General features: G+C 44.8%; 1 protein-coding gene across 4 annotated transcripts in view; it reads right to left on the bottom strand.

Annotated features, from left to right (window-relative positions):
• Positions 1-12,055, bottom strand: part of ROBO3 (roundabout guidance receptor 3) — a 335,111-nt gene that overhangs the window by 225,828 nt on the left and 97,228 nt on the right. The window lies entirely within an intron of this gene.

Raw genomic sequence — 12,055 nt, 5'->3', positions numbered from 1 at the left:
GCGGTTCGAATCCCCACAACGGGGTGAGCTCCCGTTGTCCGGTCCCAGCTCCTGCCCACCTAGCAGTTCGAAAGCACACCAGTGCAAGTAGATAAATAGGTACCGCTCTGGCGGGAAGGTAAACGGTGTTTCCGTGCGCTGCTCTGGTTCACCAGAAGCGGCTTAGTCATGCTGGCCACATGACCCGGAAGCTGTACACTGGCTCCCTTGGCCAATAAAGCGAGATGAGCGCCGCAACCCCAGAGTCGGTCACGACTGGACCTAATGGTCAGGGGTCCCTTTACCTTTACGTTTATGCATGTGCAAACTGCTCCCTCCCCCCCAGTCACGGAATAAATACAGTCATCTCTCACCACTCAGATGAGATCAGGTACAAGGTGCTGTGTGCAGAACAGAAGGTGCAACGTCCAGGCAAGCTTGAGCCTCAACAAACCTCACTTCAGAAATTAAGCACCTTCTCAGGGGTAAATTCTCAGTAGTTCCCTGAAGCTGAACTAGCCTAACATCCTATCTCGGCTTGTAAGCTGTCTCTGTAGAGGGGAGAGGGAGCCTCTCTTGGCTTGTAAGCTGTCATAAACATGGGCTTCCATGAAGGTTGAGGAAATAAAGGGATTCATCTCGGTTTAGGGTTAGGGTGGGGCTGAGCTGCTGGATCTCACTCAGCCCAGGATGGAGGCAGGCCAAGTCCTGCAAAAGGAAGTTTTCATATCTCGTCTCCTAATATGAGCGAGTTCCAGTAAAGAGGTTATGAAAACCAGCTCCTCCAGGATCGTGCTTTATCAGTTATTAGAGTCCTCCTCTGTTATGGGAATCTTTGCTCGTGATCTTACTGTCCCCAGACAGGAAGGCACCAACAAATTCTGGTGCTATTCCATTTCTGAGAAGATAGAATCATAGGAAGCTGCTGTGTACCAGGTCAGACATTTGGTCTAGTTGGCCCAGTATTGTGACTGACAGTGGCTCTCTGGGGTGTCAGATGTGTTTGTGCAGGGTGGGGTGGGGTCCTCCATATCCCCTACTACCTGATCCTTTTCACATGGGAGATGCCAGGGACTGGGAGACAATTTTGGTCTGAAAGGAGAAAGAATAATAATAGAATCGTACAATTCTAGAGTTGGATAGGGCCAACCCCCAGCAGTGCAGCAATCTTTCATCCAATGTGGGACTTGAACCCACAACCTTGGGATTAAGAGTCACTTGCTCTTCTGACCGAACCATTGTCTATTAAGCAAAAAGAAAGAGGAAGAATGAACAAACTTGGGACCTTTGCATGCGGAAGACATGTGCTCATCCTCTGACCTGGGCCTCCCCTCCATTTTCATGAAATAAATGCCTCTTTTCATCAAGTGTCTGAGGCCTGATCCAAGCTTTCAAACAAGCAGCATGATGGGTAACACTTAACATGAAGAATATATCATCTTAGAGGAGGAGGGGGAGAATACTGAATGTTTATATAGCACTCAAGTGTTGGAAGTCCTTCGTATGCCTAAAATAGTTGCGAACTTCACAATTACTATTTACCACAATTCTTATAATTATTGATTTGAATTGCTATTGTTGCTGCTGCTGCTAAACTCTTATAAAGTACCGAATATTTCCCAGGTGATATAAAGTACAGTGGTACCTCAGGTTACAGACGCTTCAGGTTACAGACTCTGCTAACCCAGAAATAGTACCTCAGGTTAAGAACTTTGCTTCAGGATGAGAACAAAAAGCGCACGGTAGAGGCACAGCGGCAGTGGGAGGCTCCATTAGCTAAAGTGGTACCTCAGGTTAAGAACAGTTTCAGGTTAAGAATGGACCTCCAGAACGAATTAAGTTCTTAACCTGAGGTACCACTGTACATATATGGAAAACTAAAGCAGTCCCTGGCTACAGGCTCCCAGTCTAATAAGATGTGGTGCAAAAAGGAATAAGGAACAGGTTCCCCAACTCTCCAGGGCAGATTTGAGGAGGGCATGGGGAGGGCATAGAAGGGGGGGGTGTTGTTTTCAGTTCTGCAAGCAGAAATCCTTGTGCTGATGGAACATGTTAATTGGATACCCGCCCCGTTCTTACAGTGGCCAACCATATGCCCATGGGAAGCCCCCAAGCAGAATCTGAGTGTAAAAACATTATCCCCACCTGTGATTCCTAGCACCTGGTATGCAGATGCATGCTCCCATCAGAAAATACTATCCTCAGAAAAGACACACACAGTGGCAGCATAGGCTTTGGGATCTAGATGCTCCATAAATTCCACACTGGGAGGGCTCAGACACATTTGTTTGCTGTGCACCATCAGAGAGTCCTCATGCAGGTTTCCATTTGCATTCAGAAGGCCACTGTCAGAGACCAAGCTGAGGAGAGCTACTCTGATGAGGAGCCTCCCCTCCCCCTGTTCCTGACCAGGATCCTGAAGCTGCCCAGGAACAGTGGAGCAGTATAGATTTGGAGCAGTGGTTTGCAGAGGGGCATAGTTCAGAAGACAACAGCTGGGCAGAACTGAGTGGGGAACAGCTAGGAAAAGAAGAACAGGGAGAAGAGAATTAACAGACTCCCTTTCGCTGGAAAGTGTCCAAACAATCAGTCCAAGGTCACGGAGAGCAGATAAGGTAGCTACACAGAAGGCCAAATGGTTGTTAGATCAGGTTGCCAGATGAAGAAGTGATGGGGGTGGCTTGGGGGGAAGTGGGTGGAAACCTTAATTGGGAGCACCTTTCCTCTGAGAATGGAGTCTTTGTTCTTTTGCTGTGAACGTTAAAAATCTCTTTAACCGGTAGGAGACTATTTTCACTTTGTTCTGCTTATCCATGGCCAAAGGGAGGGAGGAAACCGCTTCCCCAAAGCCTGACAGCCACCCCTGTTCATCTCCACCACAGGACAGTATGAAACACTGTCCCATCCATAGCTGCCATCATCTTATGGAGGGCTCTGCGCACCACCCTGACGCTGTTACAACATTGGGCGGAGTGAAACGTGGCAGTGATGTGGCCCCAGTGGCTCCTTTTGAGCCAGGGGTTGGGGCTCCACAGGCCCAGGCAGATAGTTGGTGGTGTTATCAACAGCATGGTCAGGCTTCTTGCTCTGCCTGCCTCTCTTCCCTCCTTCCCTCATGTGCCAGCCGGGCCCCTGCCTCTCCTATGCCCGCTTCCAGTGCCTGCTGGCCAGGTGCTCTCATCAGTGCTCTGGCTGCAACCATGGTATTTAGGGGGTGGCCCCCGAAGAGGCTGCTGCCCCCACCACGGGAAGGCGCCTTCTTTGCTGGCTTGCCCACCTGCCCATGTCCTCCTCGGCTGCTCTGTGCCAAGCCACATGGAGGGAAGGATCAAGTAAGCAAGGAAAGAAGGGACAGGCAGGGTGGGGAAAATACTGTGGGGGTTGAGCCCCCAGAGGAATTGAGAGGGACAAGGTATCCCAGCTCCATAGAGTTGGCAGGTATGGCCGCATCTACTCATTTTGGTCTTGTGCAGTAGCCTTCAGCTAGTCTCCGCATCTGCCTTTTTGTGTGTGCCATGCAATGTGATCTTGTGGCATTTGTATTGGGTGTGCAATACAATTCTTTTATTCATGAAGGCTGTTTTTCACCAACAGAATATTGGAGCCCTCATTTCTGTCTCAAGGAATCTATTAACTAGTAGTTAACAGTGCAAAACGATCCAATTTGCCCTGCCCAAACCATGTGTGATCTAAAATACAACTATCCTTCAAATTATGCAATTCTCCTAATTTTACAGAGCAAAACTCCTAGCAAAACAGGCACCTGAAAGCATGCATATCAAGGGAAAGTGTGCACAAAAACATACAGAAAATAGCATGCAAAATTGCGTGCAAAAATGCGCAGGTTAGGCAAAATTGTGTACAAAAATGCATATATTAGGAATAATGCCCACAAAAATGCAAACAGATATTCATGGATTTTTGTTTTTAAGCAAACTGAAGTTAAAATGGGGGGAAAAGAGAATGTGAGAGAAACCAAAGGTGACAGATTCATCCAGCCCTGCTTTTAACTTTTGGAGCTCAGCAGAAAGTGATATTCGTAACACACCAGACTTGTAAATGCTCTCAGACTGCAGGATGATTTCTCCTCCAGGTGGATGTTCTATATTCTGAATCATAACATTGCCTTTTTATCACAGCTTCAAACACTTTTGATTCTGCATATTTGGTTCATTTCAAGCCAATTAAAGACACTTGTGAGAACAAGCACCGAGTGATTTCTAAATTCCTCACTTAGCCGTCTAGGAAAATTTCAGCCTCATCATTCATCGTCAGTCTGCAGGGGCTGGAGCTGATCCCATCTATAATTTCCTCCTTGGTTCTGAGTTCCATGTGTCCAATGCTTTTACGCCATCTTCATAATGAAAGTATATAGCTGCCTTAGCTCATTCTGTTGAAATAGCACATCGCAATGCTACCTCTTCCCTCCTGCGCTGCCCTGTGTAAATCTTAGCCATCAATTTTTGACATTCTAATTATGGGACTCCAAACAGTTATGCTCAGTAGATCATAATCCCATCTCATAGCTTCACTACTCGAACTCTCTCGTTTCCATTCTCCTTCCTCTTCTGTATAGAAATGTAGGTAAATTAATATCCCTTTCTATTAAGTTTTTTTATATTATTTTTTTGCTGCAGGATGATGTCACCATTTGGCTTATTTAGGATGCTTGGAAATCTATACTGCACTTTTCATCTCAGCTCCTTGTCCAGCCTTAACTTGAACTTCCTGATCTAATTATTTTAATCGCTCATTTAAATGTTTCAATTGTTAGGCTTTTTGACAAGCTTGTTTTATTGTATATTTTAATTATGGATGTTTCACTGGAGTATGTCTCTGTGTGTGTGTGTGTCAATTATGCATAGATAGTTTATAATTGATTTTGAACTTGTAAACCACTTAGAAGCCATTTTGGTCACATAAGTGGTATAGAAATTAATTAACAAGAACTTGGTTTGAAGCCCTGCTAACGGGAGCCACAGGATCCAAGTTCCATTCACATGGTCACTTTTGGGGATTGATCTCTAGCCATAGTACCTGGAGAGTTTTGATGGACTGAAAGTGTTTGGGGTCAAATCATTGTCTGAAATGGTAAGCCAAAGATGGGGAGCCTGTGGTCTGACACAAGTCACATCCAGGATGGCCAAGAGTCAGGGATGATGGGAATTGTAGTCATCTGGAAGGCCACTAGTTTCTTGCCCCCATGGGCTTGTAAGCTGTCATAAACGTGGGCTTCCATGAAGGTTGGGGGAACTAAAGGGATTCTAAAATGAGGGGCACATTCCCATTCTCTTTGCCCTTATCACCCCACTGGTTCCTGCTAGTACTTCGTATGTAGCAGTGAAGGATAACATAACAAGGGATAGACATATCCATCAGCTTTGCTTTCTCACACTTTCTCATTTGTCCAGTATTCAGCTCGTCACATGTTCACAAGAGTTTGGGATTCTTTTAAAGTCCTCCTGAAAATTCACCAGCCTTTTAGTGTGAATTTCTCATAAGATGCACATTTGTGTGTGCAATATTGCTCAATATACACATTTTTACAAATCAAGTTTCCTGTAATGCACTTTTGTATGCTGTTTTTACAAATATATGCATTTCAACGCACATTTTACCACAATATATGCAATTATGTATATTAGTTGGCTGAAGAACTGCATTGCAAAATTTGGAAAAGTGTAAATTTCGCAGGGTGGTTGTGTGAATTTTGGTTCATGTGTTGTTTTGGAAAGTATACATTGGGTAGGTTTGCTTCTGAACGCAAACAGAATCAAATTACTCCCAAATCCCTAAACATAATGCAGGATAGTGTCCTCCAAAGGGCTAAATTGGACAAATAGGATCTCCCACAGTTTGTAGTTTGTTTATTTTTAAAAAAGCAGTCAATGGTGGGGGCAATTTAATTGAAGCTCTCAGCACAGGGGTAGGGAGAAATAGAAAGCTGCCTTATAGCAACTTATACCATTGGTCCATCTTGCCTAGCACTGATTGGTGGTGGCTCTCTATGGTTTCACACAGGAGCTATTTCCCAGCCATACCTAGAGATGCCAGGGACTGAACCTGGGACCTTTGGCATGCAAAACATGTGCTCTCCCACTCAGCTACAGCTCTTCCCTGACCCATAGGAACATAGGAAGCTGCCTTATACTGAATCAAACCACTGGTCCATCTAGGTCAGCCTTTCTCAACCTTGGGTCTCCAGATGTTGTTGGACTACAATTCCCACCATCCCTAGCTAGCAGTACCTGTTCGAATTCCTGCTCCATGACTGCAGTCATGGGATTGTTGTCTATCACATGACAGTTTATGTTTTGACTCCACAGAGTGGGAAGTGACAGAGACAGTATGTTTGTGTTACTGTGTTCCATGAAGTGGGACTATTGTCCTTTGTTCTTTTTCTCTTTGCTGTCTGATGCTAGAGAGATAGGGAGCCATGTTGCAGTGCTCTGTGTGTGCTTTTATGTAAATAAAGTAGATTAGCGAAAATGCTGAGTTGCTGAGGTTCTGTTACGCATGATGCACAAACTCTGCGGATCCCTAAGTGTGCTGGTGTCTGCTGGCATCGTTCGCTGTGATGTTCAGGCTGAAGAAAGCTTTTGAAGCTCCCGAACGATCAACCAGGAGGGAGAGAACATGCCTGTTGGGCATATGTCTTTGCCAGGGTCCTACTTGAGTTTAGGACGAGCTCCTGGCAGTACCAGTGGTCAGGGCTGGTGGGAGATGGTCCAACAACATCTGTGGACCCAAGATTGAGAAAGGCTGATCTGGGTCCATCTCGTATTGACTGGCAGCGCCTCTCCAAGGTTTCCGGGAGGAGTCTTTCCCAGTCCTACCTGAAAATGCTGGGAACTGAACCTGGGGTTTGATACAACCCTGTCCTATGCACCATAGTCCTAATAAAAATACCCCCGCCAGTTCTTACATATCCTACACTATCAGTATCTCTCCTTCTGTTTCAATGGGGTCAGCAGCATAGAGGCAAGTTAACTGTGCTCTGTCTGCATCCTGACGTTCACACTAGAACATACGTGACAGTTCTTTGAGGAAGGAAAGGTCACTAATGGAAGACTAATTACAAATTGTCTTTGGGGCGGTGTTGTCTTCAGATACCAACCACAGAACACCTGATAACATTTGAACATCACTGGTGGGAGGGACCACAATTTGGTGGTGGGGTATACCCTTGGCATGCAGAAGGCTCCAGGGTCAGTCCCTAACACTTCAAATAAAATGATCAGGAGGCAGATGATGAGAAAGATTTCTGCCTTGAGATCTTAGAGAGCTGCTGTCAATCAGAATATACAGATGGACCAGCATTCTGACCTAGTAAAAAGCAGATCGCTAGGAAATTAGCACCGTACCACAAATCTTTTGGGAAGGTACACGGTAGCATGCTGGAGTATTCCCTACTGCAAGGATAGGAAACCTGTGGCACTCTAGATATTTGATTGGACTTCAGCTCCCACCATCCTTGACCATTGACCATGTTGGCTGGGGGCTGATGGGGGTTGGAGTCCAACAACTTCTGGAGGGCCACAGGTTGCCCATCCCTGCCATAGGGGAATGTCCAATATATATTTTTAAGGTCGCTGAAGATGGAAAACACACTCCCCCAGTAACAATGCATCCTATTGTCCCAAGGCACCCCTCCCTACATCACCTCCTCATCTCAGCACCTATCGGCTCCCACTCATGTCAAGCATCCTTTGGACTCCCTCCATTGCAGCTGGCCCTTCAGAACTCAAGATGACAAGCCTAATGTTCAGTGGGGGTGGGGGGTGTAATAACATCTCTAATTACAGGAGAGGCATCCAGAGATCTTTCCAGATTCTTCCTTAATTGAGCCATTTTAAAAGGGAAACTGTCAAACGCTACACACTTTCGTTTGATTGCAATCGTCTTCTGAAAGCCTGGAGATGTAATTCCTCTCCCTGCTGTTTTCATCCCTTTCCATTTGACAGGCGATGCTATTTTCCCTGCTCTCCTTGGGAAGGCTGAGCCAACATTTCTCTACCTCCTTCGTTCGTTTCTTTGTGGAGGGCACCAGGACCGCAGGATAATGCCAAGATATTGCTATTGTGAGCCTAGGTCCAATATACCACCTAGCTGCCTCTTTCTTCAGCAAAACACAACACCCCACCAGCCCCAAACATAAAGGCTAATTTTGGCACGGTTTAATAGCACAGTCTGGTTCAATGGCCACGTACGTTGGTGAAGCTTCGCTGGCTTAAAAAGGATTACACTAGTGTAAATGGGTTCCCACAGAAACTGCTCAGAATAACAGAAGACCATGATCTGCAATACTGATTTATATATGAAGATAGGCGATGACGCTGGTGATGAAGAAGATAGAAGGCACCACTAATCCATTATACTGACACCCCACCCTGGAGACAAAGGCTCCACGTCAGTGGGGAAGGATTGAAGTATGTATAAAGCAGCCCCTGAGGTCGCAGAGATAGATTTCTCCACTTCAGTACACTGCAAGGAATTCAAAGCTACAGTCCCGCAATGCTGGGGCTGTCCCACTGACTTCGATGGCTCTGGTCCAGAATAACTGGTTTGAAGATCGCTGCCAAAACAGAAACCCAGAAACTGGAAATTGAAATGCCTATATCTCCCCTGGAAGCAAAGTTTTTCTCTAGCAATGCCAAGTGGCTCCTCTGCCAAGGACGTTGCCTGGGCCGATTTTACACACAGCACGAGTTATAATTACATTCTCGGGGAAACAAACAAAGTCAGATGACAGTCCGTGTGTCAAATGAGCCCCATGAAAGAGGCCAGTTCTCTAAGCTTACATTAATGTTACTGCACCTATAAGCCATATCTCTCTCATGACAATATGTTCCAATGACGCAACTGACCATGGTCAAAGTTTTGAGCAGTTCAGCTCGATAGGAATGGAATGGGCAGTATTCAACTAACACATGTCATTATTACGTGTGCAATGGGACTCCCCACCCCTCCCCACATGCAACCTATATCCTCCCCAAATCTGCTCCAGAGGGTTTGGGAAACCCCTGGGACAGATTTTGGTGCAGTGTTTGGGGAAGAAAAGGGAATAATGTTCCACTGCTCACCATCTCACCCTCAGAGTTGTGGTTGCCCACTGCCGCAACGCAGGCACACGACATCACAACCACATGCCTGTATGTACACGCACTATGTGCAGGTGTGTGCATGTAACATTGCATGTCTGTGCTGCAGCGGCGACAGTGGTACCTCTTCTTCCTCCTCTCCATAGCCAGCGAAGCACCCTTTTCTGCAGGGAGGGACTTGGACTCAGAGGCAGAGAGACTCTACTTCTGTATCCAAGCATCACACCCCCCCCCGAAAAGGATACCTGTCTGTCTGTCTGTCTGTCTGTGGAGGATGCAGCTGGACTTGGCTTCTATGCTGCTCATGCAGAAATCCTTGCCCTGATGGTATGTTCATATAACACTGTGTTGGATCTGCCAACCGCTCAGTTACACTGGCTAGAGAAAATTAGTCAAGCTATTTTCGTTTCAGTTCATGCAGTTTGATGTTTCGCAGGAATTTATAACTTAAACAAAGAGTCCTATTGCACCTCAAAGGCTAGCCAATTTATTACAGCTTAAACTTTCATGGACCGAAGCCCACTTTTGTCAGATGAAAATGGGATGTAGGATCTTGAGAAGCTATTTGCACACAGCTCTAGTTTAAGCAGTCTGTAACATAAGCTTGCTGTAGTTTGCAAGTAACTGCGTGGATAAAAGCAAGATAGTCACTTTTTGTCCAGAGCAAGGGAGAGAACCCTGCACCAACAGCTTTCTGTTCAGATTCAAGGTACATCGCAGCAAAGTTGGATCCACTCCTGAGAACACATTTTCCCAGCCAGCAGAACCCACCAAGTATTTAATGTTACCGAATCAGCCTTCCAGTCTAATAAGACAGAACCATGAGAGGAAAACACGTTCCCGAAGAATGGAAGTTCTCAGGCCCAACATTCATTTCCAAATTGCTTGCGATGCACGGTCAAACAAAATTTCAAAATCTCTCCCTCTTTTGTGCACCTGCTATAAATCGACGATGAAAATAGGTTGTAGAAGGAGCCCGGGGGATTTAATTTAATGTGGCATCGTTCTAGGAAAGGGATTGGCAGTTTGGCTAGTTTGCAACCTATTACCATTAGCTGATGGCATGCTTACTTGACAACCTGACCTTAATTAGTGCTGAACAGCTAAAAGGGATTTGAGGCTACAATCCTAAGAACCAGGGGCATTGCTTGGTTATTAAAAGACCTGGGTCACTAGACTATGCAACAGATTTGTATAAAATTTGTGCATGCTAATTTATATGTATAGATACAAATTTGGGCCTCTGAGCAAATTAAGGAGGTGGCTGGCCGGCTAGCAGCTCCCCAGCACTGCATTTTGCAGTGCGTTGAGCTGCCCTCTACACAAAGTTTCTTAAGACAATTAATAAGGGACAAGAGATGCAGCCAGCAAAACCCACCAACATGAAAACTCACCCGTCCCCTAGTGCAAGAACATTTGCACTAGTGGACAAAGAATGCTGGATACAGGCCATGATGTCTTTTTCTTCTTAATTGCCTGGTGTTTACCTGCACCAAGGACAAGGCAGAAAGATTAAGATGCTGATCTGACATCAGATTGATTACACTAAACTTCAGTCCTGACACTTAGCTGTGCATGTGTGTGCTGGGGGAGAAGCCCCATTTAACTCAGTGGGAATCTTCAGAAATGTGTATAATACCGGGCTGCACAGCACATTTAATAGCAAACTGTTTCCTGATTTGTGGCTGCAGCAAGGACGAAATGGAAGTCAGATCTTTGGTCCATTTAGCTCAGTGTTCTCCACATACTGACTGAGCTCCAAGATTTCAGAAAATGGTCTTCCTCCATCCCTATCTGTAGATGCCTGGGAATGAATCTGGGATCTTTTGTTTGCAAAACAGATGCCCTACCCCTTCACTAAGGCCTTTCCCCCAATTTGGCTGAGCAATAGAGAATTAACCCTAAAACTCATAAATAAGTGGTACCTAACCCCTAGGAAGTTGGCAGTGATAAATCCTGGCACCACATCACGTTGCTGGAGGGGCTGCCCCACACTCAGTACATATCTCCACATATGGTGGCAAGGTACAAAAATCCAGCCTTTCTAGAATTTGATATTCCAGAAAATTAATAAAATAACAAAACAACAATTTGAAGTCAAACCAGAAATAGTTTTATTAAATTTAAACATAAATTATTATCTTCACTTTGAATCCCCTCTCCCATGTTCATCAGTATACAAATACTTTATGTTGTTTCATTGGTAACATAAAAGGAAAAATGATTATTGCTCATACTTAATCTAAGCACAACTACAAGGTCTCCTGATTAGGCATTTTAGCTATGTGATGTTGAATGTTAACTCTGTTCTGTCCTGTTTCCCTTTTGTTTTGTTACTGCTTATATTTAAAATACTCCATGAACCAAGAACTTGAAGACTGACCACTAATAATGAACCATATGTCTTAGATGTCGCTGCAAATTTATTACGCTGTTTTTGTGATGTACAAATGACATTAGAAGACTTGATCTGTTTATTTGTCTCATTTATTATTCCTATGATCCTTGTTGATAAAATCCAGTAAAGAGTTATTTAAAAAAACAAATACTGAATCAATGCCAGAAATATTCATGAGATTGGCTTACATATCATGTGGTCTTTCCTATATCTGCATATGTACATATACACTTTTTTAAAAAACAAATCTGTTTGTTTAGCCCTGGGGTCCTCTCAGATCACATTTTTTGGTTCATGTTGAAAGATTTTTCTTTATAGCTATGAGGCTTGGAAAATGACTTTGGAGAAAATGAAATTTGAGCTTGCATGAAGTAACATAGCCCACTGAACATTAAGGATGGAAAAAACCCTAACATTTTGAGACTTGCAGTAAAAACTGCAAAAGCTGGCAACGGTGGCAGTTCAAAATGGATTAAGGGCAGAAATGTTTGGCAAGATTCCCTGTAGGCTTTGCCAGAACTTTCTTTCAAAGAATCCTTGTCCATTGTTCCCCCTCCCCACCCTCCGTGATATTCAT

Source organism: Podarcis pityusensis (genome assembly GCF_964106645.2).
Source record: "Podarcis pityusensis genome assembly, chromosome: 15".
Lineage (NCBI taxonomy): Eukaryota > Metazoa > Chordata > Lepidosauria > Squamata > Lacertidae > Podarcis > Podarcis pityusensis.
This window is presented reverse-complemented; position numbering and strand designations above follow the sequence as displayed.